The 26,820-nt window shown below is 44.0% G+C and overlaps 1 long non-coding RNA gene across 2 annotated transcripts in view; it reads left to right on the plus strand.

Annotated features, from left to right (window-relative positions):
* The first annotated feature begins 24,748 nt into the window (after positions 1–24,748).
* The window catches only part of LOC130368734 (uncharacterized), a 58,069-nt gene continuing 55,997 nt past the window's right edge, over positions 24,749–26,820 (plus strand). For both annotated transcript variants that reach the window (XR_008892550.1, XR_008892549.1), the window contains exons 1-2: positions 24,749–24,944; positions 25,486–25,589. This is a non-coding gene — a long non-coding RNA (uncharacterized LOC130368734). The remainder of the gene's footprint in view (positions 24,945–25,485; positions 25,590–26,820) is intronic.

Below are 26,820 nucleotides of genomic sequence, written 5' to 3' on the forward strand. Positions count from 1 at the left end.
GTAGTGATAGGCAAGATTGCTTGTCAAGCGCAGAAATGTTGGATTATAAGAGCCAAAGCTCTTGGTTATTTAGGACTCGTAACAAACAAGGTTCTTTTTTGTAGCTTTCATAGTTTGTTGTTGTTTTTATATTATAAGTTTTGTGTACCTTCAGTATATTATTGTACTTTGTATATAGTGGGTGCACAGTATTTAAGTAAGAGAACGAGCAACAGGATGTTGTCACAGGGGCCTGATGAAACGCCTTGCAGCATGAAACAGCAGCTGCCGTCTGGGTACACGCTCCTGCCGTCCCAGCTCTGCTCGTGAGACGGGGGTTAAGGAATTTCTGTGTTCTATGTCTGAACGTTGAATAAATTGATGCAGCAGGATTTCAAGGTGTATGCTCCAATTCTCCTTTCTCAAGTCTGAAGTTATGCTTTGATTACCTATCTTCATGTAGCACCCTATACATTCCTGGACTGCTATTTTTACTTACCCCTTTATGGCCTCAGCTCCAATATTTTTCTCCTGCATTCACGCAGGCAGTGCCCAGTAATCTTTCTACTTGGAACAATTATATAGAATTGCTTAAAGGGGTACCCCACCCCTAGACATCTTATCCCATATCCACTGGGGACCACCGCAATCTCTCCTGCAGCACACACGATACAGGGGCCAGAGTATCTATGGGAGGGGGCGTGGTGGCCGTAACGCCCCCTCCCATAGGCTTGCATTGAGGGGGCAGGGTGTGACATCATCAGGGGGCAAGGGCATGACATTGTGCCCCGCCCCCTCAGTGCAAGTCTATGGGAGGGGGCGTAGTATAACGGTACTCTGGACCCTGTGCCGTGAGTCATCAGACATCTGCACTCCGTGCAGCTAATGACAAGTGGGTGGGGCAGGAGAGATTGCGGCTGGACCCCCGCAATCAGACTTCTTATATGCTATCCTTTGGAGTAGCCCTTTGATTCCACCTGATCCAAGATAAAAGGAGGAAGGTGACAACAAGTTAAGATTATATTTTTGTATCTGTGTAAGAAGCTGTTCCTGGTAGTTGCCTGGAATGCACAGAACAGATACTTTTCTGTGGTCAATGTTCACAATAAATTATTCTCCCTTAACTTTCCAGTATACATTAGTAAACTGCTAAAAATTGCACTCCAGATGATCCTTTTGAATTTCAGTATCATATAATTTTTGTTATGACCAGAGATTGGCTGAGCTGGTAGGTCTTACTAAAATGATTTAGAAGCAGGAACAAGTGGTGATAATCTGGGATTATGAACAGGTGCTAGAACAGGAGTATTTCTAACTTTTACACCAACCCCAGCTAAATATCAAAAAGTTATTTACCAAAATACCCCTTTAATGGGCCAATGGAGTCAACTAGAAACTGTTCAATAATACCGTATTGCTAAATTATATTCCGGACTGACCATGGGGAGAGTGAGCACTTTGTTTGTATAAAAAACATACAGTTATTGTAATCCTCCTGACTTCATGGCAGACAAAAAAAAAAAAATCTTCATATAATGGTAGTCCTTATCATGAATTGATAATGTAGGAGGATTACGTAGCCGTGTCCATAAATCTTGTCTCACCAGATGGGATTTCTTCCTAAGTACTTCATCCAGCATGGTGGATCCATCTTGAAATGTTCTTAAAGATGGCCGCCTTTGTTAGCTTCTTACAGCCGTCCTTCTCCTCGTGCTTCCTTATCCCGGAGGGCTGTATAGGACTTCCTTGTTTAATGACGCTTCTCCCGGGGACCCCCTCAATGCCTCTTGTGCTCAAACTATGGGTGTTCCAATCAGGGGAGTACCTAGAGCATTTGGCACCCGGGGCAAACCCTTTGTTTGACACCCCCCTCACCCGCACCCCCCCCCTTAATTACACCCCCCTTCCTCCCCCCCTAATTAACCCCCCTCCCTCCACCCTTTAATTACACCCTCCCCTCCTTAATTACACCCCCTCCCTCCCCCCCTTAATTACACCCCCTCCCTTACCCCTTAATTACACCCCCTTTCCCCCCCTTAATTACACCCCCACCCCCTTAATTACAACCCCCTCCCTTCACATAGAATTATTTACTTACATCTTGATAATGCCTCCGTCCGACCGCTGGTGATGGATCCTTCTGCTCCTTTAAAAGATACGTGAGGGCGGTGTAGGCATCTTGACGTCACGTTGCGCGCTGCTGCAACACTCCTCCCCTGCTGCTCTAACTCCACAGCTGCAGGCGCCGGGCGGAAAAGTGTTGCGGTCATGGTGCAGCAGTGGATAGGGGCAGGGTAGGACTGGAACAGAAAATAGGTCTGGGACTAAGCAGCCCACATCTGTCATGGGTGTGGCTATGTGAAGGCAGAGACAAAAAGGAGAGGGACCACCTGTCAATCATAGTTGGTTATAATAGGATACATAATGAAAAAAAAAATATATATATATATATCTATATATATGTGGTGTCCCGGTACCGTATTGCATACCGTACCTAGTGTGGTGGTCCCCAAAGTCAGAGTAACTACGCTCAGGTAGGGTCCCCCAGGGGGGACAGCCCCTAGTCGCCTCTTCTCTACTCTAATTCTATAATGTTAATACCTGTACATATTTAGTAATAATGTATATTTAATATAATGTATAGTACTTACCTTGTTTAGTGTCGCAGGACCTTCGGTCATGTGACCTTGTCAATATCCTCTATGGTATGTTGGAGGTCCTTGGGTCACGTGTTATCTATGATCCTTTGTAATGGTGATTGACACAAGTATTGGACCAATAAGCACTAGTCCAGCCCCTGCCCATATAAGGGAGCTGTAGCCAGTTATCGCTCTCTTGGGTTGCTGCTCTTGTGGATGCCAGACTAGCAGGACGGATCTACGCAACTCTACTAAGACAACCAAGGCCTGAAAACCCACCGGCCTCAGCGGAACTAAACCGTGAGTTCTAAACTACTCCCCGCTAAAGCTAGCGTGACTTCTGGACCGCAACTAAATCCCCTAAATCCAGTGGAACAGCGCATATTATCCTAAAGACTCTAAATTGCTAAAGTCCCAACCTTTGTCAATCTCCAAAGAAAGCTTGCATGTATAGCAACTGTTACGGTTATGAAGCTTGCATACAATCTTCAGTAAAAGTTACAACTGTTTCAGCAAACTCTCCGGTTGTGGACATTCCATTATTATCTACCTCCCTATCGCTCTTGGGAAGGGTGGCGGTAGGACAAGCATTACTGAGGAGCCCTCACTCTGGCATCACGAATAGCAAGGGTTAACAAGCACCCTTTAGTCAACGGACAGCTACACTCCCCATACCCTACTCCCCCAGGTTATCACATATATACACACACACATTATAAAATAAGACAGTTACCAAATAACACCCGTATGTAAGGAGGAAATATTATCACCATACATATTACCATGATACTGTTACTGAGCAAATCCTGTAGATTGGGACCAATTTTACCAATATTACCAGTATACTAGGAGGAATATTATCATCATACATATCACCATCATACTGTTACTGACCAAATCCTGTATACTGAGACTAATATTACCAATAATACCACAGTAAAAAGAGGAATATTACCACCAAACATATTACCATCACACTGTTACTGAACAAATCTGAGACCAATAATACTTGCTAATCTTATCAGTACAAAAAAAAAAATGGTCATCATCTCCAAACAAAATCAAAATGCGTGCACAGTGCTAATTTTGTGTGTTACCAGTAAGGGACAAATAATACTGCCACACCATGACCACCACTACCATTACCACTGACTAATACCGCTATATTGTTACTGAATAAAATCGACTATACAAAAGACCAATATCCCCACATACATTCACCATATAGAGGTAGATACCACCTATGCACTGGAATTGTATACCATATACTGTAAATGATTATATACAGGACCATATAGAGGTATATACCAGCTGTACACAGGATATATACCATAAAAGTGATTATATACAGGACCATATTGAGGTACATACCAGCTGTACACAGGATATATACCATATAAGTGATTACAGCTACATGAAGGAACTCACAGGTCACGTCTTTTCTGATCAGCGTCATCCTCTTTCCTTTTCTTCCCCGTCCGACTCAGAATACCATGATGTCTCCTTCCAGCCAAAACTTGATCTCTCTTCATTTGCAGAACAAACATCTTAGACTCTGCATTTTTCGAATGCTCTCCTTAACGCTCCACAATCTCCCCATCTATAGACCTGTAATAATGCCCCCCTTAGTGTCCCACTCAGTAAAAGGGCAGGTAGCCAGGTATGTATGTAGGTCACCGTTTCCCCAACCATGGTGCCTCTATCTCAGTGATGGCGAACCTTTTTGAGCCCGAGTGCCCGAACCGTAACGCACGCCAACTTTTTCCCTCTCAAAGTGCCAGCACAGCAATTAAATCAGAATACACATTAGGGTTGGCAGTATAGTTCCCCCACATTAGGGTTGGCAGTATAGTTCCCCCACATTAGGGTTGGCAGTATAGTTCCCCCACATTAGGTGCAGTATAGTTCCCCCACATTAGGTGCAGTATAGTTCCCCGCACATTAGGGTTGGCAGTATAGTTCCCCCACAATGGGTGTAGTATAGTTCCCCACATTAGATTGGCAGTATAGTTCCCCGCACATTAGGTTGGCAGTATAGTTCCCCCACATTGGGTGCAGTATAGTTCCCCCACATTAGGTTGGTAGTATAGTTCCCCCACATTAGGCAGGCAGTGTTCCCCCGCATTAGGCAGGCAGTGTTCCCCGCATTAGGCAGGCAGTGTTCCCCCGCATTAGGCAGGCAGTGTTCCCCCACATTAGGCAGGCAGTGTTCCCCCACATTAGGCACAGGCAGTGTTCCCCCACATAAGGCGCAGGCAGTGATCCCCCACATTAGGCGCAGGCAGTGTTCCCCCACATTAGGCGCAGGCAGTGTTCCCCCACATTAGGCAGACATTAGTGTCCCACTCAGTAAAAGGGCAGGTAGCCAGGTATGTATGTAGGTCACCGTTTCCCTAACCATGGTGCCTCTATCTCAGTGATGGCGAACCTTTTTGAGCCCGAGTGCCCGAACCGTAACGCACGCCAACTTTTTCCCTCTCAAAGTGCCAGCACAGCAATTAAATCAGAATACACATTAGGGTTGGCAGTATAGTTCCCCCACATTAGGGTTGGCAGTATAGTTCCCCCACATTAGGGTTGGCAGTATAGTTCCCCCACATTAGGTGCAGTATAGTTCCCCCACATTAGGTGCAGTATAGTTCCCCGCACATTAGGGTTGGCAGTATAGTTCCCCCACAATGGGTGTAGTATAGTTCCCCACATTAGATTGGCAGTATAGTTCCCCCACATTAGATCGGCAGTATAGTTCCCCCACAGTGGGTGCAGTATAGTTCCCCCACATTAGGTGCAGTATAGTTCCCCGCACATTAGGTTGGCAGTATAGTTCCCCCACATTGGGTGCAGTATAGTTCCCCCACATTAGGTTGGTAGTATAGTTCCCCCACATTAGGCAGGCAGTGTTCCCCCGCATTAGGCAGGCAGTGTTCCCCGCATTAGGCAGGCAGTGTTCCTCCGCATTAGGCAGGCAGTGTTCCCCCACATTAGGCAGGCAGTGTCCCCCCACATTAGGCACAGGCAGTGTTCCCCCACATAAGGCGCAGGCAGTGATCCCCCACATTAGGCGCAGGCAGTGTTCCCCCACATTAGGCGCAGGCAGTGTTCCCCCACATTAGGCAGACATTAGTGTCCCACTCAGTAAAAGGGCAGGTAGCCAGGTATGTATGTAGGTCACCGTTTTCCCAACCATGGTGCCTCTATCTCAGTGATGGCGAACCTTTTTGAGCCCGAGTGCCCGAACCGTAACGCACGCCAACTTTTTCCCTCTCAAAGTGCCAGCACAGCAATTAAATCAGAATACACATTAGTATTGGCAGTATAGTTCCCCCACATTAGGGTTGGCAGTATAGTTCCCCCACATTAGGGTTGGCAGTATAGTTCCCCCACATTAGGTGCAGTATAGTTCCCCCACATTAGGTGCAGTATAGTTCCCCGCACATTAGGGTTGGCAGTATAGTTCCCCCACAATGGGTGTAGTATAGTTCCCCACATTAGATTGGCAGTATAGTTCCCCCACATTAGATTGGCAGTATAGTTCCCCCACATTAGATTGGCAGTATAGTTCCCCCACGGTGGGTGCAGTATAGTTCCCCCACATTAGGTGCAGTATAGTTCCCCGCACATTAGGTTGGCAGTATAGTTCCCCCACATTGGGTGCAGTATAGTTCCCCCACATTAGGTTGGTAGTATAGTTCCCCCACATTAGGCAGGCAGTGTTCCCCCGCATTAGGCAGGCAGTGTTCCCCGCATTAGGCAGGCAGTGTTCCCCCGCATTAGGCAGGCAGTGTTCCCCCACATTAGGCAGGCAGTGTTCCCCCACATTAGGCACAGGCAGTGTTCCCCCACATAAGGCGCAGGCAGTGATCCCCCACATTAGGCGCAGGCAGTGTTCCCCCACATTAGGCGCAGGCAGTGTTCCCCCACATTAGGCAGACAGTGTTCCCCCACATTAGGCGCAGGCAGTCTTCCCCCACATTAGGCGCAGGCAGTGTTCCCCCACATTAGGCAGACAGTGTTCCCCCACATTAGGCGCAGGCAGTGTTCCCTCGCATTAGGCAGGCAGTGTTCCCCCACATTAGGCGCAGGCAGTGTTCCCCCACATTAGGCACAGGCAGTGTTCCCCCACATAAGGCTCAGGCAGTGTTCCCCACATTAGGCAGGCAGTGTTCCCCCACATTAGGCACAGTGTTCCCCCACATTAGGTGCAGGCAGTGTACCACCACATTAGGTGCAGGCAGTGTTCCCCCACATTAGGCAGGCAGTGTTACCCCACATTAGGCAGGCAGTGTTACCCACATTAGACAGGCAATGTTTCCCCACAGTTCCTTTTAATTTTCACTTTAGTTACAATTCAGTTATTATTATTATTTAGAATTACATTTGACCTTGATTTGGTACAAACTTTTATGTGATACTGATAAGAGACATTCACAGTGAGCTGAAAAAGAAAATATTTATTTGAAGCTGCAAACATTTAGGAGGCAAGTTCTCCCTGCTATGCCCCCTCCTCCTTGCTTTTCTCGATTAGAGAGGGCTGTTTAAGTGTGAAAGTACAAATCTCTGCCTCTGTTGGAGATTTTTTTCCTTTATCCGGAATGATTTAGAAAGAACTGTCAAGGATGGCTTGAGGTGAGGCATTAAAATGTGAGTGACCGCTGCTGCATATTGCTGAGGGCCGGCATAAGCAAATTCACACCAGACAGAATGTTGGTATAAAAACTCTTTCCTCAGGAGGAAATTAGGAGTGTTCCCATAGAGTTCTCAAAGAGTTTCTGATTAATACAAAGAAGTACATTGTTTTACATTTGATAAAAAAGAGGGGTTTAGTTATGATGTAAAAATCATCATGTTACATTTTGATTGGTTATTTGAGCTTTTATCTCTGTATATATTAGCATGTTTAGCATTTGTTTCCATCTTGGCCAAAGTTTATATATGCGGCCCTCTTGCTCTCATACTGGAAAATCCCAGATCTTTGCCCTTCTATACAATCTGTATGTTCGAACCCCGATGACGTGTACTAATCAGTGCACACAAATGCATAAAATCATTATAAATCCATATACTTTATTGAACTCACAAAGTTAAAACATACATAGAAAATTACAGAATACATAAAATGAGAGGCACTGGATCACTATAGAAAGGCAGGTATAGGTCTGTATGTGATATAGTATGCAGGAATAATCACATGTATATGTGGCAATAAGGGTTAAGGATACAAGTAAACCACAGTATAAAACTGTAACAGACGTATGTCAAAATGAAAAGAACATAGCCCAATGCCCAAGCAAATTATCAAGAATGCCAGACCATACCTAACAACCCCAACGATCGTTTCGCTTCTAAAATGCTTCCTCCCTGAGACTTAAAGAAACAGTAACATGGAAAATTCCAGAATAACAATAATGGTATAACAATACAATAGAATGAGTCCTGAGTAGTGGGCCCATGAGGGACACTGAAGGCAACATCTGCTTGACAGGATGGGCAGGATACAGTATTCCATACTGGGTCACCACATATGTTTAATCCACCGCTTCTAAAGTGAAACTGAAAGTGACCCGGCTGCTCAGTCGGGCTGTTCGGGACCGCCGCGGTGAAATTGCGGCGTCCCGAACAGCTGATCGGACACCGGGAGGGCCCTTACCTGCCTCCCCGGTGTCCGATCGACGAATGACTGCTCCGTGCCTGAGATCCAGGCAGGAGCAGTCAAGTGCCGATAATGCTGATCACAGGCGTGTTAATACACGCCAGTGATCAGCATAGGAGATCAGTGTGTGCAGTGTTACTGCAAAAAAAATTTAAAAAAAAAAGTGTTAATAAAGGTCATTTAACCCCTTCCCTAATAAAAGTTTGAATCACCCCCCTTTTCCCATAAAAAAAATAAAACAGTGTAAAAAAAAAAAAAAAAAAAACATATGTGGTATCGCCGCGTGCGTAAATGTCCGAACTATAAAAATATATCATTAATTAAGCCGTACGGTCAATGGCGTACGCGCAAAAAAATTCCAAAGTCCAAAAAAGCGTATTTTGGTCACTTTTTATACCATTAAAAAATGAATAAAAAGTGATCAAAAAGTCCGATCAAAACAAAAATCATACCGATAAAAACTTCAGATCACGGCGCAAAAAATGAGTCCTCATACCGCCCCGTACGTGGAAAAATAAAAAAGTTATAGGGGTCAGAAGATGACATTTTTAAACGTATAAATTTTCCTGCATGTAGTTATGATTTTTTCCAGAAGTGCGACAAAATCAAACCTATATAAGTAGGGTATCATTTTAACCGTATGGACCTACAGAATAATGATAAGGTGTAATTTTTACCGAAATATGCACTGCGTAGAAACGGAAGCCCCCAAAATTGACAAAATGGCGTTTTTTTTTTCGATTTTGTCGCACAATGATTTTTTTTTCCGTTTCGCCGTGCATTTTTGGGTAAAATGACTAATGTCACTGCAAAGTAGAATTGGCGACGCAAAAAATAAGCCATAATATGGATTTTTAGGTGGAAAATTGAAAGGGTTATGATTTTTAAAAGGTAAGGAGGAAAAAACGAAAGTGCAAAAACGGAAAAACCCTGAGTCCTTAAGGGGTTAAAAGGGTTATCAATGTTATCCATGTAAAAAAAAAAAAAATCCCTGGTCTCCCAGTCAACACTTTGGCTGCATTTGTCAAGTGATGTCTGCTTCTGAATTAAGACCAATCAGTTACTCCGATCCGTACTCCTGGAATCATGGCTTCTATTACTAAGCAGTGAAGCCTGGAGAGTGTGGAGCGTGACCGTCAAGGCCACTGAATGAATGTGGCGGTAATGTAAGACTGTAATGTATACCAGAGGTTGAACGAGGGACTAGTATGGGATCAGAGAGGTAAATTTCAGTTAGCTTGTTATTTTAATGCATTTGGGGCCACTATCCCTTGTTACGCCGAGCGCTCCAGGTCCCCCTCCTCCTCCGGAGCGCTCTCGCCGTGACCGGAGACGCTGCTCTGTTGTGCCCGACAGGGATGCGATCCGCCTAGTGGGACGTGCCCGTCCGTGGATCGCATCCCGTCCCACTCACCTGTCCCGATCTCGGGTGCGCGCGGCCCCGCTCTCTAGGGCGCGCGTGCGCCGGGGCTCTCAGATTTAAAGGGCCAGCGCACCGCTAATTGGTGCCTGGCCCAATCAGTCTAATCAGCTTCCATCTGTTCCATGTGCATAAAAGTCTGCTTCCCCTTCCGTTCCCTGCCGAATCTTGTTGCCTTGTGCCCTGAGAAAGCATTATAGTGTGTTCCTAAGCCTGTGTACCCAGACCTTCTGCTGTTGCCCCTGACCTTCTGCTACGTCTGACCTCGCCTCTGTCTAGTCCTTGTGTACCGCGCCTGTCTCAGCTGTCAGTGAGGTTGAGTCGCTATCGGGTGGAACGACCTGGGGGTTACCTGCCGCTGCAAGTCCATCCCGCTTTGCGGCGTGCTCTGGTGAAAACCAGTAACCCCTTAGATTCCGTTCCCCTGGTATGGCCCACGCCATCACCTTACTGACACAGAGGATCCACCACCAGTGTCCTCTCCGCATACCAGTCCGGATCCTGTCATCCCTGTGATGTTGCAGCCAATTTTGGGCCTTATAAAAGAAAAATAATTTTTTTTTATTAAACCCTAGTTTCTATGAGCCATTACTTTTTAGTTATATGAAGCCTTGTTTATTTGTTTTTTTACAGCTAGCTCAACTGCACTAAACTCAGAACACTGGGTTATATGTGGGTGAGGAGCTATAAAATGATGGGTCACTTACTTAAGTAACCATTGGATAGGTGCAGCCAAATTGTAGTAAATAGCTTTATTCCTATTGCTCCCCAGCTGTAAAATAATATACATTTTTAATATAATCTGTGAATCAAGCTTATAAAATCCAAGATGGCTGACCTGACATTTAGGAAAGCCTCTGAAACCTTTAGATAGAATTGCTGATCTAGAGTAATACATGGCACACTATTTCAGTATATACTATTTCTAACAGGGGAATAGTCACCTAGTCATGTTGAGACTTCAGAGAAGTACCATATATGTTAGGGTAGCAGTATCCAATCAGATAACAAGGTAACTATGACCTAATGTATACACCCATAAGTTAAAGATATATTCAAGCCAACCCACTAGGGGGAGATATATACTATATAGGTACATTTATGGATAGAAGACACAGGTTTACTTAGGATTAGCACACCCACATATGTAAAAGACACACTTCAGTCATAGTAAACACACCCATATTTATGGTATATAAGAGTCTGCAACACAAGGGGGCACCATCATTACTACCCCTACAAGCGCTGCAAGACTAATGAAGGAAGCCAAGCCAAGCTAACCAAGGAGGAAGGAAGGCGGGGCCAAGCCTGACCAGACCAAGCCAGCCTGATGAAGGATGCTAACAGAGGTGTCCACCTTATGACTTCCCAAGATGGATCCAGCTGACACAAACCTCAGTTGGTGAGACAACTCTAAGGACATATCTACCCTTCCTACTTTACTACTTATGCAAGGACTGTTTTTACATGAGATTTCTTGTTTTATTCTGTCTGCCATGATGTCAAGAAGCTTACAATAAATGTATGTTTCTTTATATACAAAGCAAGCTGCTCACTTATTCTTCCAATGGTGACCGTGTCATAAACTATGACCGGTATAAATTTTTAACACCAGAGTGCATTGAAAGTGGCCAACCAGCTCTCCACCTCCAATGCGTGCTGGGGCCCATTAGGAATAAAGCTATTAACTAATTCCATCATTACAACTCTTCACCCGAACTATAACCTCGTATCTTGGGTTTAGTGCATGTAAACCATCTTCTCTTTAAGTACAATAATTGGTCAATTTGGTCAATAAAGTCATACTTAGACCATTAATAATTTTTTGTGAGACAGAGATAGGAATAGTGGTTGGTGATCACTTTATTTATACAAGATTCCACCCTCATATCTATGGCATTACAGAAAGCGCATTTCTCAGCCAACAAAAGCTAGGGATTGTTGTGTGAAGGATAGCCAGCTTCCTGAATTTTACATATATTACCTAGCAAAATATGTTATGCTAAGTTACATGTTCATTGTTGGGGTGGCTGGTAGTAAGCCACCTCTATAGTGAGGGCAAGCTAACATATGTAGCTGGTACATGTGTTTTAAAGGGAAACTAGTCAGTATTACCCCCACTAACCTGTTGGTACAGGCTTGTAGTGCGGGTGACACTGATAAAAAATGGTCTTTAACTTTCTTCACTCCATGACTCAATTGGTTCATAAAGCCTGTTTTTTTTCGGATATGCTAATGACCCGACTTGGTGCTCATGCACTGTTTCCAAGCACAAAGTGGACCATGACATCCAGCCCTCGTCCAGGCCCACCTTATGAAAGATAATATCCCTCCTTCTGTCTTCATCCTTCTTTTGAAACTTACTGCGCATGTGCCATTTCTTGGCGTACAGCTGGAAGCAGCACATTTACAGTAAGTGACAAGAGGAGGCTGAAAGAAGAAGGAGGGATATGAACATTCATTTGGTGGGCTGGGTGGAGGAGAAAGCAGGGTATATGTCAGGGTGCACTTGGGGCATAAAGGGGTACTCTACCCCTATCATCTTATCCCCTATCCAAAGGATAAGGGTTAAGATGTCTGATCACGGGGGTCCGGCCACTGGGACCTCCTGTTTGGCTGTGAACAAAGCAGGCTGGCAGCTCTGAGTGTTTAGGACTCTAGCACGAGTCAGAAATGCTTGCTGACAGGACTGATCGGGAAAAATACAATAGAAAGAAGCATATTTTTCATTAACATGCTATTGGAAAGTTATTCAACATTCATTAATCTAAAATATATCAAAAGTTTATTTGATGAGAGGTACCCTTTAACCACTTAAGGACCTAGGGCGTATGGATACGCCTTGACGTCCTGGTACTTAAGGACCCAGGGCGTATCCATACGCCCGTGGGAATTTCGGTCCCCGCCGCGCGCCGGGCGGGGACCGGGCCGGGGTGACTGCTGATATCTATTAGCAGGCACCCCGTGCAAATGCCCAGGGGGGTCATCAGACCCCCCCACGTCGGCGATCGGCGCAAATCGCAAGTTAATTCACACTTGCGATTTGCGCCGATTCCGGGTCATACGGGTCTATTGTGACCCGGTGACCCGGAATAGAAGGGGGATCGCGGTTGTCCAAGACACCCACGATCCCCCTGTAGGCATAGGAGTGAGGTGGCAGGGTTGCCACCCCTCCTATCCCTGCTATTGGTCTGCTATTGATCGTCAGAGGCGACGACCAATAGCAGACCGGGGGCGGGGGGGTTAACTTTCGTTTTCCCCGTCCTGCCCTCCCACAATAGGCGGGGCAGAACGGGGAACCGAAGGGGACCGGGCGCCGACGTCCACTTACCCGTCCGGAGGCTGCGGCGACGTTGATCGGCGGGCGGCGTCACGTGCGTCTGAAGAGGACTGCTGCCGGGATCCTACGGAAGCCGGTAAGTAGATCTGGAGGGCTACAGTCTGAGACCGTGGTCTCTAACTGTAGCCCTCCAGATGTTGCAAAACTACAACTCCCAGCATGCCCAGACAGATGTTTGGGCATGCTGGAATATGTAGTTTTGCAACAGCTGGAGGGCTGCAGTTTGAGACCACTATACAGTGGTCTCTAAACTATATCCCTCCAGATGTTGCAAAACTACAACTCCTAGCATGCCCACATAGCTGTTTGTTGTCTGGACATGCTGGGAGTTGTAGTTTTGCAACATCTGGAGGTCCACAGTTTGGAGATCACTGTACAGTGGTCTAAAAACTGTAGCTCTCCAGATGTTGCAAAACTGCAAATCCCAGCATGCCCAGAAAGCAAACAGCTGTCTCGGCATGCTGGGAGTTGTAGTTGGGTACCTCCAGCTATTGCATAACTACATCTCCCAGCATGCCCTTCGGTGATTAGTACATGCTGGGAGTTGTAGTTTTGCAACAGCTGGAGGCACACTGGTTGGAAAATATTGAGTTAGGTAACAGAACCTAACTGAAGGTTTTCCAACCAGTGTGCCTCCAGCTGTTGCAAAACTACAACTCCCAGCATGCACAGTCTGTCAGTACATGCTGGGAGTTGTAGTTTTGAAACAGCTGGAGGTTTGCCCCCCCCCCCCCATGTGAACGTACAGGGTACATTCACATAGGCGGGTTTACAGTAAATTTCCTGCTTCAAGTTTGGGCTGCGTCAAATTTTTTGCCGCAGTGCAAACTCCTAGCGGGAAATTCACCGTAACCCGCCAGTGTGAATGTACCCTAAAAACACTACACTACACTACCACCTAATAAAGAGTAAAACACTACATATACACCCCTTACACTGTCGTCCCCCCCCCCCCCAATAAACAATTTAAAACGTCTTGTACGGCAGGGTTTCCAAAACGGAGCCTCCAGCTGTTGCAAAACAACAACTCCCAGCATTTCTTGACAGCCACTGACTGTCCAGGCATGCTGGGAGTTTAGCAACAGCTGGAGGCACCCTGTTTGGGAATCACTGGCGTAGAATACCCCTATGCAATCCCTAATTTAGTCCTCAAATGCGCATGGTGCTCTCTTACTTCGGAGCCCTGTCGTATTTCAAGGAAACAGTTTAGGGCCACATATGGGGTATCTCCGTTCTCGGGAGAAATTACACTACAAATTTTGGGGGGCTTTTTTTCCTTTTACCGCTTGTGAAAAGGAAAAGTTGGGGGCTACACCAGCCTGTTAGTGTAAATTTTTTTTATTTTTTTACACTAACATGCTGGTGTTGCCCCATACTTTTTATTTCCACAAGTGGTAAAAGGAAAAAAAGACCCCCAAAATTTGTAACGCAATTTCTCCTGAGTACAGAAATACCCCAGATGTGGGCGTAAAATGCTCTGCGGACGCACAACAAGGCTCAGGAGTGAGAGTGCACCATGTACATTTGAGGCCTAAATTGGTGATTTGCACAGGGGTGGCTGATTTTACAGCGGTTCTGACAAACGCAAAAAAAAATAATACCCACGTGTGACCCCATTTTGGAAACTACACCCCTCACCGAACGTGACAAGGGGTATAGTGAGCCTGAACACCCCACAGGTGTTTGACGAATTTTCATTAAAGTTGGATGGGAAAATGAAAAAAATTATATTTTTTCACTAAAATGCTGGTGTTACCCTAAATTTTTCATTTTCACATCGGGAAATAGGAAAAAAGCCCCCCCAAATTTGTACACCCATCTCTTCTGAGTAAGAACATACCCCATATGTGAATTTAAAGTGCTCTGCGGGCGAACTACAATGCTCAGAAGAGAAGGAGCGCCATTGGGATTTTGTAGAGAAAATTTGTCCGGCATTGAAGGCCACATGTGTTTACAAAGCCCCCATAGTGCCAGAACAATGGACCCCCGACACATGTGACCCCATTTTGGAAACTACACCCCTCACGTAATGTAATAAGGGGTACATTGAGAATTTACGCCCCACAGATGTCTGACAGATTTTTGGAACAGTGGTCCGTAAAAATGAAAAATAAACTTTTTCATTTGCACAGCCCACTGTTCCAAAGTCCTGTGGGGTGTAAATACTCACTGCACCCCTTATTAAATTCTGTGAGGGGTGTAGTTTCCAAAATGGGGTCACATGTGGGGGGTTCCACTGTTCTGGCACCACGGGGGGCTTTGTAAACGCACATGGCCCCTGACTACCATTCCAAACTAATTCTCTTTCCAAAAGCTCAATGGCGCTCCTCCTCTTCTGAGCATTGTAGTTCGCCAGCAGAGCATTTTACGTCCTAACATGGGGTATTTCCATACTCAGAAGAAATGGGCTTACACATTTTGGGGGTCATTTTCTCCTATTACCCCTTGTAAAAATGTAAAATTTTGGGGAAAACTGCATTTTAGTAAAAAAAAAAATAATTTTTCATTTACACATCCAAATTTAACGAAAAGTCGTCAAACACCTGTGGGGTGTTAAGGCTCAGCGGACACCTTGTTACGTTCCTTGAGGGGTGTAGTTTCCAAAATAGTATGCCATGTGGGTATTTTTTGCTGTTCTGGCACCACAGGGGCTTCCTAAATGCGACATGCCCCCAAAAAACCATTTCAGCAAAAGTTGCTTTCAAAAAGCCAAATGTGACTCCTTCTCTTCTGAGCATTGTAGTTTGCCCGCAAAGCATTTTACATCCTAACATGGGGTATTTCCATACTCAGAAGAGATGGGGTTACAAATTTGGGGGGGCATTTTCTCCCATTACCCTTTGTAAAAATGGTAAATTTGGGGGAAAAACTGCACTTTAGTGAAAAAATTTTTTTTTTCATTTACACATCCGACTTTAACGAAAAGTCGTCAAATACCTGTGGGGTGTTAAGGCTCACTGGACCCCTTGTTACGTGCCTTGAGGGGTCTAGTTTCCAAAATGGTATGCCATGTTGGGGTTTTCTGCTGTTCTGGCACCATAGGGGCTTCCTAAATATGACATGCCCCCCAAAAACCATTTCAGCAAAATTCCCTCTCCAAAATCCTATTGTCGCTCCTTCTCTTCTGAGCCCTCTAGTGCACCTGCCGAACACTTGACATACACATATGAGGTATTTCCTTACTCGAGAGAAATTGGGTTACAAATTTTGGGGGGATTTTTCATCTATTACCCCTTGTAAAAATTCAAAAACTGGGTCTACAAGAACATGCGAGTGTAAAAAATGAAGATTTTGAATTTTCTCCTTCACTTTGCTGCTATTCCTGTGAAACACCTAAAGGGTTAACACACTTACTGAATGTCATTTTGAATACTTTGAGGGGTGCAGTTTTTATAATGGGGTCATTTGTGGGGCATTTCTAATATGAAGGCCCTTCAAATCCACTTCAAAACTGAACTAGTCCCTGAAAAATTCTGATTTTGAAAATTTTGTGAAAAATTGGAAAATTGCTGCTATACTTTGAAGCCCTCTGATGTCTTCCAAAAGTAAAAACATGTCAATTTTATGATGCAAACATAAAGTAGACATATTGTATATGTGAATCAATGTATAATTTATTTGGAATATCCATTTTCCTTACAAGCAGTGAGCTTCAAAGTAAAAAAAATGCATAATTTTCAATTTTTTCATCAAATTTTGGAATTTTTCACCAAGAAATGATGCAAGTATCGACAAAATTTTATCACTAACATAAAGTAGAATATGTCACGAAAAAACAATCTCGGAATCAGAATGAAAGGTAAAAGCATTCCAGAGTTATTAATGCTTAAAGTGACAGTGGTCAGATGTTCAAAAAATGGCCGGGTCCTTAAGGTATATTTGGGCTGGGTCCTTAAGGGGTTAAGGTTGAACTTGTGTGAATATGGCTGTTTTTTTTTTTTTTTTAAGTAAATAAAGAGCAGGAGAAGCCATGCTTGCTGACTGATGTTAAATGCAATTTCAGTGTCTCTGTAGTGTTAATCTCCCACACTAATTAATTCATACATTTCAGTTTGCCAAGTTTGGAAAGTGTAAAGGGGTGCTCCACTGGAAAACATTTTCTTTTAAATCAACTGGTGCCTGAAAGTTAAACAGATTTATTAATTGCTTCTATTAAAAAATTCCAATCCTTCCAGTACTTCCAGCTGCTGTATAATACACAGGGAGTTCTTTTATTTTTGAATTTCCTTTCTGCCTGACCACAAGTGCTCTCTGCTGACACCTCTGTCCATGTCAGGAACTGTCCAGAGCAGGAGCAAATCCCCATAGCAAACACCTCTTTTGCTCTGGACAGTTCCTGACGTAGACAGGGGTGTCAGCAGAAAGCACTGTGGTCAGGAAGAAAGGAAATTCAAAAAGAAAAGAACTTCATGTGTATTATACAACAGTTGATATGTACTGGAAGAATTGGCATCTTTTAATAGAAGTAACTTGCAAATCTGTTTAACTTTCTGGCACCAGTTGATTTAAAAGAAAATGTTTTCCAATGGAGTACCCCTTTAATAACTTTTTCTGAGGGAAAGAAAAAAAAATGCAAATCTGGGGTGTTCACTACATATGTTATGGTTTATGTATTTGCATAATCTTTGTACAATGAGGTAATCATTGGTCACATGATACACTTCCTAGCTATACTTTTATGCAGAAGTTTCTGGAAAGGCTGAGGGAGGAGTCCGTAGTCTAACCCCCTCGCTCCAGATGTCTGGACCCCAAAACTGGTTCAGTTTGAGTCTGACTCTTGCTTTTGCCAGAGCAAGATATCTCTCCTTGGTGTTCTTCCTAGATTCAGTTCAGGCCTATTCCCGGGTCCTGTTCAAGTCAAAGCTAGTCGCAAATCCTGTTCTAGTTGCAAGTACCATCCAACAAGAGATATATCTAGGTTCTGAATGTAGTGACTGAACATGTCTACCAAATTGGTCATCTCCCGTCCAGACTGCAAGGGCATCTTTCTTCCTGTATCCTGTTTCCAGCCCAAAAATTAGTATCTACTAGCCAGAGGATGAAAATTGTTGTACATGGGCCCCTTTACATATACTATTCTTTTCAGTGACCTGCATTCAGAGTTAGTGCAATGTGGGTAACATGCCACAGAAGTTTCTTCAGCGTATACCCTGTGCATAGGGTATCAGCTGCAAAACCATGAGTAAAGTGCAAGTATCTGCACCACAGTAAGCCAATCTGTGATGGCACCTTACAGTAGCAACTGCATTTTCACTGGTAAAACTACCTACAAGTGTGTAAAACATACCAGATACTTTCCAGTTAGTATATCTGCTATTATAATAACTCTTAAAGGCAGTGACCAAATCTTAAATCATCTGCTTTAAACTTGTAATAAAGAGATTGCATTTCTGCACAGAAAGTTCTGTAACATTCTATGTTGTTCCCACATTACACAAGTGTTTCTCATTCCTGCACCTGACACTCTCGGGACAATCTATTTGACAAAAGCATTGTTTAACCCCTTAAGGACTGAGCGATTTCACGTTTTTGCATTTTCGTTTTTTCCTCCATGCCTTTAAAAAATCATAACCCTTTCAATTTTGCACCTAAAAATCTGTATTATGGCTTATTTTTTGCGCCACCAAGTCTTCTTTACAGTGACATTAGTCATTTTACCGAAAAATCCACGGCGAAACGGAAAAAAAATTCATTGTGCGACAAACTTGAAGAAAAAATGCCATTTAATATATTTTGGGGCTTCCGTTTCTACGCAGTACATTTTTCGGTAAAAATGACACCTTATCTTTATTCTGTAGGTCCATACGGTTAAAATGATACCCTACTTGTATAGGTTTGATTTTGTATTACTTAAAAAAAAAAATCATAAATACATGCAGGAACATTTATACGTTTAAAATGGTCATTTTCTGAGCCCTATAACTTTTTTATTTTTCTGTTTTCAGGGCGCTATGAGGGCTCACTTTTTATTCACTTTTTTGTGGTATAAAAAGTGATCAAAAATACACAATTTTGGACTTTGTAATTTTTTAGCGCGTACACCATTGAACGTGCGGTTTTAAAAGCGGTATATTTTTATAATTCGGACATTTCCACACGCGGCGATACCACATATGTTTATTTTTATTTACACTGTTTTATTTTGTTACTAGGAAATGCTGGGTGATTTAAACTTTTAATTCAGAAGGGAATACCTGAAAGGGTTAACTTTTTTACACTTTTTTTGCGAACTCATAGCTCCTATAGGGCTTGCAATGGCTGATTGCATACACAGATTGTTGCCTTGCCGTTGCATGGCAACAAGCTGTGTAATCGGCGGTTGATTGCTCCATGCCTGAGTTACAATCATAGCCGGGACGCCGACGGAAGAAGGTAGGGACCTTCTTCTCTCCGGGTAGCTGATCGGGGCATCACGATTTTATCGCGATGACCCCGATCAGCCTGACTGAGCAGCCGGAAAGCATTTACTTTCACTTTCGATACGGCGCTCAGCATTGAGCACCGCATCGGAAGGGTTAACCCCTTAAGGACCAGGCCATTTTACACCTTAAGGACCGGAGCGTTTTTTGCAATTCTGACCACTGTCACTTTAAACATTAATAACTCTGAAATGCTTTTAGTTATCATTCTGTTTTTTCGTGACATATTCTACTTTAACTTAGTGGTAAAATTTTATGGTAACTTGCATCCTTTCTTGGTGAAAAATCCCAAAATTTGATGAAAAAAATGAAAATTTAGCATTTTTCTAACTTTGAAGCTCTCTGCTTGTAAGGAAAATGGATATTCAAAATATATTTTTTTTGAATTCACATATACAATATGTCTACTTTATGTTTGCATCATAAAATTTATGAGTTTTTACTTTTGGAAGACACCAGAGGGCTTCAAAGTTCAGCAGCAATTTTGAAATTTTTCACAAAATTTTCAAACTCACTATTTTTCAGGGACCAGTTCAGTTTTGAAGTGGATTTGAAGGGTCTTCATATTAGAAATACCCCATAAAAGACCCCATTATAAAAACTACACCGCCAAAGTATTCAAAATGACATTCAGTAAGTGTATTAACCCTTTAGGTGTTTCACAGGAATAGCAGCAAAGTGAAGGAGAAAATTCAAAATCTTCATTTTTTACACTTGCATGTTCTTGTAGACTCAATTTTTGAATTTTTGCAAGGGGTAAAAAGGAGAAAATTTTTACTTATATTTGAAACCCAATTTCTCTCGAGTAAGCACATACCTCATATGTCTATGTTAATTGTTCGGCGGGCGCAGTAGAGGGCTCAGAAGGGAAGGAGCGACAAATGGTTTTGGGGGGCATGCCGCATTTAGGAAGCCCCTATGGTGCCAGGACAGCAAAAAAAAAACATGGCATACCATTTTGGAAACTAGACCCCTCAGGGAACGTAACAAGGGGTAAAGTGAACCTTAATACCCTACAGGTGATTCACGACTTTTGCATATGTAAAAAAAAATATATATATTTTTTACCTAAAATGCTTGGTTTCCCAAAAATTTTACTTTTTTAAAAAGGGTAATAGCAGAAATTACCCCCCAAAATTTGAAGCCCAATTTCTCCCGATACAGAAAACACCTCGCATGGGGGTGAAAAGTGCTCTGCTGGCGCACTACAGGTCTCAGAAAAGAAGGAGTCACATTTGGCTTTTTGAAAGCAAATTTTGCTCTGGGGGCATGCCGCATTTAGGAAGCCCCTATGGTGCCAGAACAGCAAAAAAAAAACACATGGCATACCATTTTGGAAACTAGACCCCTCGGGGAACGTAACAAGGGGTAACGTGAACCTTAATGCCCTACAGGTGTTTCACGACTTTTGCATATGTAAAAAAAAAAAAATTTTTTTTACCTAAAATGCTTGTTTTCCCAAAATGTTTACATTTTTAAAAAGGGTAATAGCGGAAAATACCCCCCAAAATTTGAAGCCCAATTTCTCCCGATACAGAAAACACCTCGCATGGGGGTGAAAAGTGCTCTGCTGGCGCACTACAGGTCTCAGAAAAGAAGGAGTCACATTTGGCTTTTTGAAAGCAAATTTTGCTCTGGGGGCATGCGGCATTTAGGAAGCCCCTATGGTGCCAGAACAGGAAAAAAAACACATGGCATACCATTTTGGAAACTAGACCCCTCGGGGAGCGTAACAAGGGGTAATGTGAACCTTAATACCCTACAGGTGTTTCACGACTTTTGCATATGTAAAAAAAAATATATTTTTTTTACCTAAAATGCTTGGTTTCCCAAAATTTTTACAATTTTAAAAAGGGTAATAGCAGAAAATACCCCCCAAAATTTGAAGCCCAATTTCTCCCGATTCAGAAAACACCCCATATGGGGGTGAAAAGTGCTCTGCTGGCGCACTACAGGTCTCAGAAGAGAAGGAGTCACATTTGGTTTTTTGAAAGCGAATTTTGCTCTGGGGGCATGCCCCATTTAGGAAGCCCCTATGGTGCCAGGACAGCAAAAAAAAAAAAACACATGGCATACCATTTTGGAAACTAGACCCCTCGGGGAACGTAACAAGGGGTAATTTGAACCTTAATACCCTACAGGTGTTTCACGACTTTTGCATATGTAAAAAATATATATATATTTTTTACCTAAAATGCTTGTTTTCCCAAAAATTTATCATTTTTAAAAAGGGTAATAGCAGAAAATACCCCCCAAAATTTGTTAGGCAATTTCTCCCGAGTACGGTGATACCCCATATGTGGCCCTAAACTGTTGCCTTGAAATACCACAGGGCTCCAAAGTGAGAGCGCTATGCGCATTTGAGGCCTAAATTAGGGATTGCATAGGGATGGACATAGGGGTATTCTACGCCAGTGATTCCCAAACAGGGTTCCTCCAGCTGTTGTAAAACTCCCAGCATGCCTAGACAGTCAACGGCTATCTGGCAATACTGGGAGTAGTTGTTTTAAAACAGCTGGAGGCTCCGTTTTGGAAACAGTGGCGTACCAGACGTTTTTCATTTTTATTGGGGAGGGGAGGGGGGTTGTATAGGGGTATGTGTATATGTAGTGTTTTTTACTTTTTATTTTATTTTGTGTTAGTGTAGTGTAGTGTTTTTAGGGTACAGTCACACGGGCGGGGGTTCACAGTAGTTTCTCGCTGGCAGTTTGAGCTGCGGCAGAAAATTTGACGCAGCTCAAACTTGCAGCCGGATACTTACTGTAATCCTCCGCCCATGTGAGTGTACCCTGTACGTTCACATTGGGGGGGGGGGGGGGGGACATCCAGCTGTTGCAAAACTACAACTCCCAGCATGTACGGTCTATCAGTGCATGCTGGGAGTTGTAGTTTTGCAACCGCTGGAGGCTCCGTTTTGGAAACAGTGGCGTACCAGACGTTTTTCATTTTTATTGGGGAGGGGGGCTGTGTAGGGGTATGTGTATACGTAGTGTTTTTTACTTTTTATCTTATTGTGTGTTAGTGTAGTGTAGTGTTTTTAGGGTACAGTCGCACGGGCGGGGGTTCACAGTAGTTTCTCGCTGGCAGTTTGAGCTGCGGCATAAATTTTGTCGCACCTCAAACTTGCAGCCGGATACTTACTGTAATCCTCCGCCCATGTGAGTGTACCCTGTACATTCACATTGGGGGGGGGGGGGGGGGGGGAACATCCAGCTGTTGCAAAACTACAACTCCCAGCATGTACGGTCTATCAGTGCATGCTGGGAGTTGTAGTTTTGCAACAGCTGGAGGCACACTGGTTGTGAAACACCGAGTTTGGTAACAAACTCAGTGTTTTGCAACCAGTGTGCCTTCAGCTGTTGCAAAAGCTACAACCCCCAGCATGTACGGACAGCGGAAGGGCATGCTGGGTGTTGTAGTTATGCAACAGCTGGAGGCATACTACTTTGGCTGGGGATGCTGGGGATTGTAGTTATGCAACAGCTGGAGACACACTGGTTTGCTACTTAACTCAGTGTGCCTTCAGCTGTTGCAAAACTACAACTCCTAGCAGTCACCGACAGCCAACGGGCATGCTGGGAGTTGTAGTTATGCAACCACCAGATGCACCACTACAACTCCCAGCATGCACTTTAGCTGATTGTGCAAGCTGGGAGTTGTAGTTACACAACAGCTGAAGGTACACTTTTCCATAGAAAGAATGTGCCTCCAGCTGTTGCAAAACTACAAGTCCCAGCATGCCCATAAGGGAATGCTGGGAGTTGTGGTGGTCTGCCTCCTGCTGTTGCATAACTACAGCTCCCAGCATGCCCTTTTTGCATGCTGGGAGATGTTGCTAAGCAACAGCAGGAGGCTGTCACTCACCTCCAACGATCCTCGCCGCACAGGTCAGTCCCTCGTCGTCGCCGCCGCCGCTGCTCCTGGGGCCCCGATCCCAACGGGGACGCCGGGGATCGGGGTCCCCAGCACCTTGGGGTGCACGTCCCGCACCCGCTCACGTCCTCCGGAAGAGGGGCGGAGCGGGTTGCGGGAGTGACACCCGCAGCAGGCGTCCTGATTGGTCGGCCGGTAATCCGGCCGACGAATTAGGGCGATCGTGAGGTGGCACCAGTGCCACCTCACCCCTGCTGGCTCTGGCTGTTCGGGGCCGTCTCTGACGGCCCCGATCAGCCAATAATTCCGGGTCACTGGAGACCCGATTGACCCGGATTCAGTCCACAATTCAATTCAGTCCAACGATCTGCGGTGGATTCCGGGCCATCTGCGGCCATCGCCGACATGGGGGGTCATAATGACCCCCCTGGGCGATATGCCCCGATGCCTGCTGAACGATTTCAGCAGGCATCGGGCACCGGCTCCGCTCCAGATGGTTGCGGGGGGCCGGTAAAACACATGACGTTCTCATACGTCATGTGTCCTTAAGGACTCGGAAATGGAGACGTATGAGAATGTCATGTGTCCTTAAGGGGTTAATAGCGCGTGGCCAAACGATCGCGGCCGCGAGCTATTAGCCGCGGGTCCCGGCTGTGAATAGGCGCCGGGACCATCCCGCTATGACAAGGACGTTATAGGCAGGGACCGGACTTAGGACGTACTCATACGTCCTAAGTCCTTAAAGAAGAACTCCGATGCCCCCTAAAAAAAATAAACTAATATCAAAATGTAACCCATTCACGTACCTGTCCATAGAGCCTCATATCGTGCAGAATGGTCCAGCCATTCCTGCGCTATGCCTGTCCGAATTTTCCGTTACTTCCTGGTTCTGTGCATGGCCAGCGCAGTGTAAAAAAACTACACCTCCCAGAATGCCCGCTCATCACATCTGATTGGCCGGCTGCGCTAGATAGGCATTTGCTGAGCTGAGTCTATGCCAGCTCAGCAAACATGAATATATGAATAAATAAGCAAGGGGGGAGTAGTCGACTCTGGGCTAGGAGGCAAGCAGAGCCCGCAATGACTCATGGGAAGTGTGAGTCACCGGGCTAACATGGCAGCGGAGCGCTGAGAATACAGGGTCGAGCATCATCAAACACAGGAGAACTACAGAGCTTCCGGTCGGCGGCAGAGAGCTGAAGAACACCGGGATCCATTCAATATGCAAAGCGCAAGTATATTACTTAGTTATATAACTTTACTTAATGCATGCTTTGCCCATGAAATGATTTGCATCGGAGTACTCCTTTAAGGAGTTAAGTAACTGGGAAACCTTTAGGATAGCTACCCTGCCACATGACATCCCCATCTGGGGTGTCAACTTTTGTGAAACAGCTGTCACACAGGCGGTGTAAGCCTGTCTGCCCATAAGCATGGATTTTATGCATTTTAATAAAGAAGATTTTTGCACATAAACAGGGGTGAGTGCCGTCTACATTTTATATTCGCAGACTATACCTGTACTAATTCTCTGGAGATAGTGCACTCTTGAGAAAGCGTCCCTTGAGAAAGTCCAGGCTGACGAAACGTACATTGGGGCGGTGGTGACAGGACTCTATTATGGGTAAGTGAGGACCAGCATTGAGAGTGCCATTACTTTTATGCACTGTTGGTGTCTATTCCAGCTATCCTGTGTGGGTAGCTGGATATTACATTAGTAGAGGTTACATACCCCTTCTCTTGTCCTATTGGACATTACTGTTGGACACCCATTACTGCTGCTGTAGCTCTCATTGTTTACATACTATACATGAGCACTGTTATATTAATTATACCTGTCTTACCACCTTCTTTTCGGATTGGTTATCTGTTTACAATCATTGACCTTGTAAAATGACACTATTTAGTAGCTATATTTGTGATTTTAAAGAGTATTAATAAAATCATTTTGTTTTATCAGTAGTCTAGTGGCTCTAGTGTTTCTCTATAAGTATACAATATTTATTTTCAGAGCTATACTGCAGCATTAGTTCATAGACCCGTAGCGAGTTTTAGACATGGTTCATATACCAGTTGTTTCAATGCACACTATACTACAACGCTGCTATTTTTTGTTGCTAATCTGTACATGTATGAATTGGAGCATTATTTATGACTGTTTGCAGGCTCATTGGAGAGCATTACCACCTAGTTCCCTGTGGTGTGGACTGCTGTGCCGACATTCTACCTTGTGGGAATGAGTTGAGCTCTCCAGGACACAGTATTAGAGGTATTATGTGTTCTTTTTGGTTTAATAATGTTTTTCTGTGTGACATGTTCCCTTTAACCCCTTGGGGATGGAGCCCATTATGACCCTAAGGACGGGAGCATTTTTTTTGCAAATCTGACCACTGTCACTTTAAGCATTAATAACTCTGGGATGCTTTTGCTTTTCAACTTGATTCCGAGATTGTTTTTTCGTGACATATTCTACTTTATGGTAGTGGTAAATTTTCGTCGATACTTCATTTCTTGGTGAAAAATTCAAAATTTGATGAAAAATTTAAAATTTTGCATTTTTCTAACTTTGAAGCTCTCTGCTTGTAAGGAAAATAGACATTCCAAATAAATTATATATTGATTCACATATACAATATGTCTACTTTACATTTGCATCATAAAGTTGTTTTTACTTTTGGAAGACATCAGAGGGCTTCAAAGTTCAGCAGCAATTCTCCAATTTTTTAACAACATTTTCAAAATCGGAATTTTTCAGCGACCAGTCCAGTTTTGAAGTGGATTTGAAGGGCCTTCTTATTAGAAATACCCCATAAATGACCCCTTTATAAAAACTGCACCCCTCAAAGTATTCAAAATGACATTCAGTAAGTGTGTTAACCTTTAGGTGTTTCACAGGAATAGCAGCAAAGTGAAGGAGAAAATTCAAAATCTTAATTTTTTACACTCGCATGTTTTTATAGACCCAGTTTTTTAATTTTTACAAGTGATAATAGGAGAAAAAGTCCTCCAAAATTTGTAACCCAATTTCTCTCAAGTAAGGAAATACCTCATATGTGTATGTCAAGTGTTCAGCTGGCGCAGTAGAGGGCTCAGAAGGGAAGGAGCAACAATGGGATTTTGGAGAGTGAATTTTGCTGAAATGGTTTTTGGGGGGCATGTCACATTTAGAAAGCCCCTATGGTGCCAGAACAGCAGAAAACCCCACATGGCATACTATTTTGGAAACTGCACCCCTCAAGGCATGTAACAAGGGGTCCAGTGAGCCTTAACACCCTGCAGGTGTTTGACGACTTTTCGTTAAAATCGGATGTGTAAATGAAAAAAAATTTGTAACCCCATCTCTTCTGAGTATGGAAATACCTCATGTTAGGACGTAACATGCTCTGCGGGCGAACTACAATGCTCAAAAGAGGAGCACCATTGAGCTTTTGGAAAGAGAATTCGTTTTGAATGGTAGTCAGGGGCCATGTGTGTTTACAAAGCGCCCCATGGTGCCAGAA

Source organism: Hyla sarda, chromosome 1 (genome assembly GCF_029499605.1).
Source record: "Hyla sarda isolate aHylSar1 chromosome 1, aHylSar1.hap1, whole genome shotgun sequence".
Classification (NCBI taxonomy): domain Eukaryota; kingdom Metazoa; phylum Chordata; class Amphibia; order Anura; family Hylidae; genus Hyla; species Hyla sarda.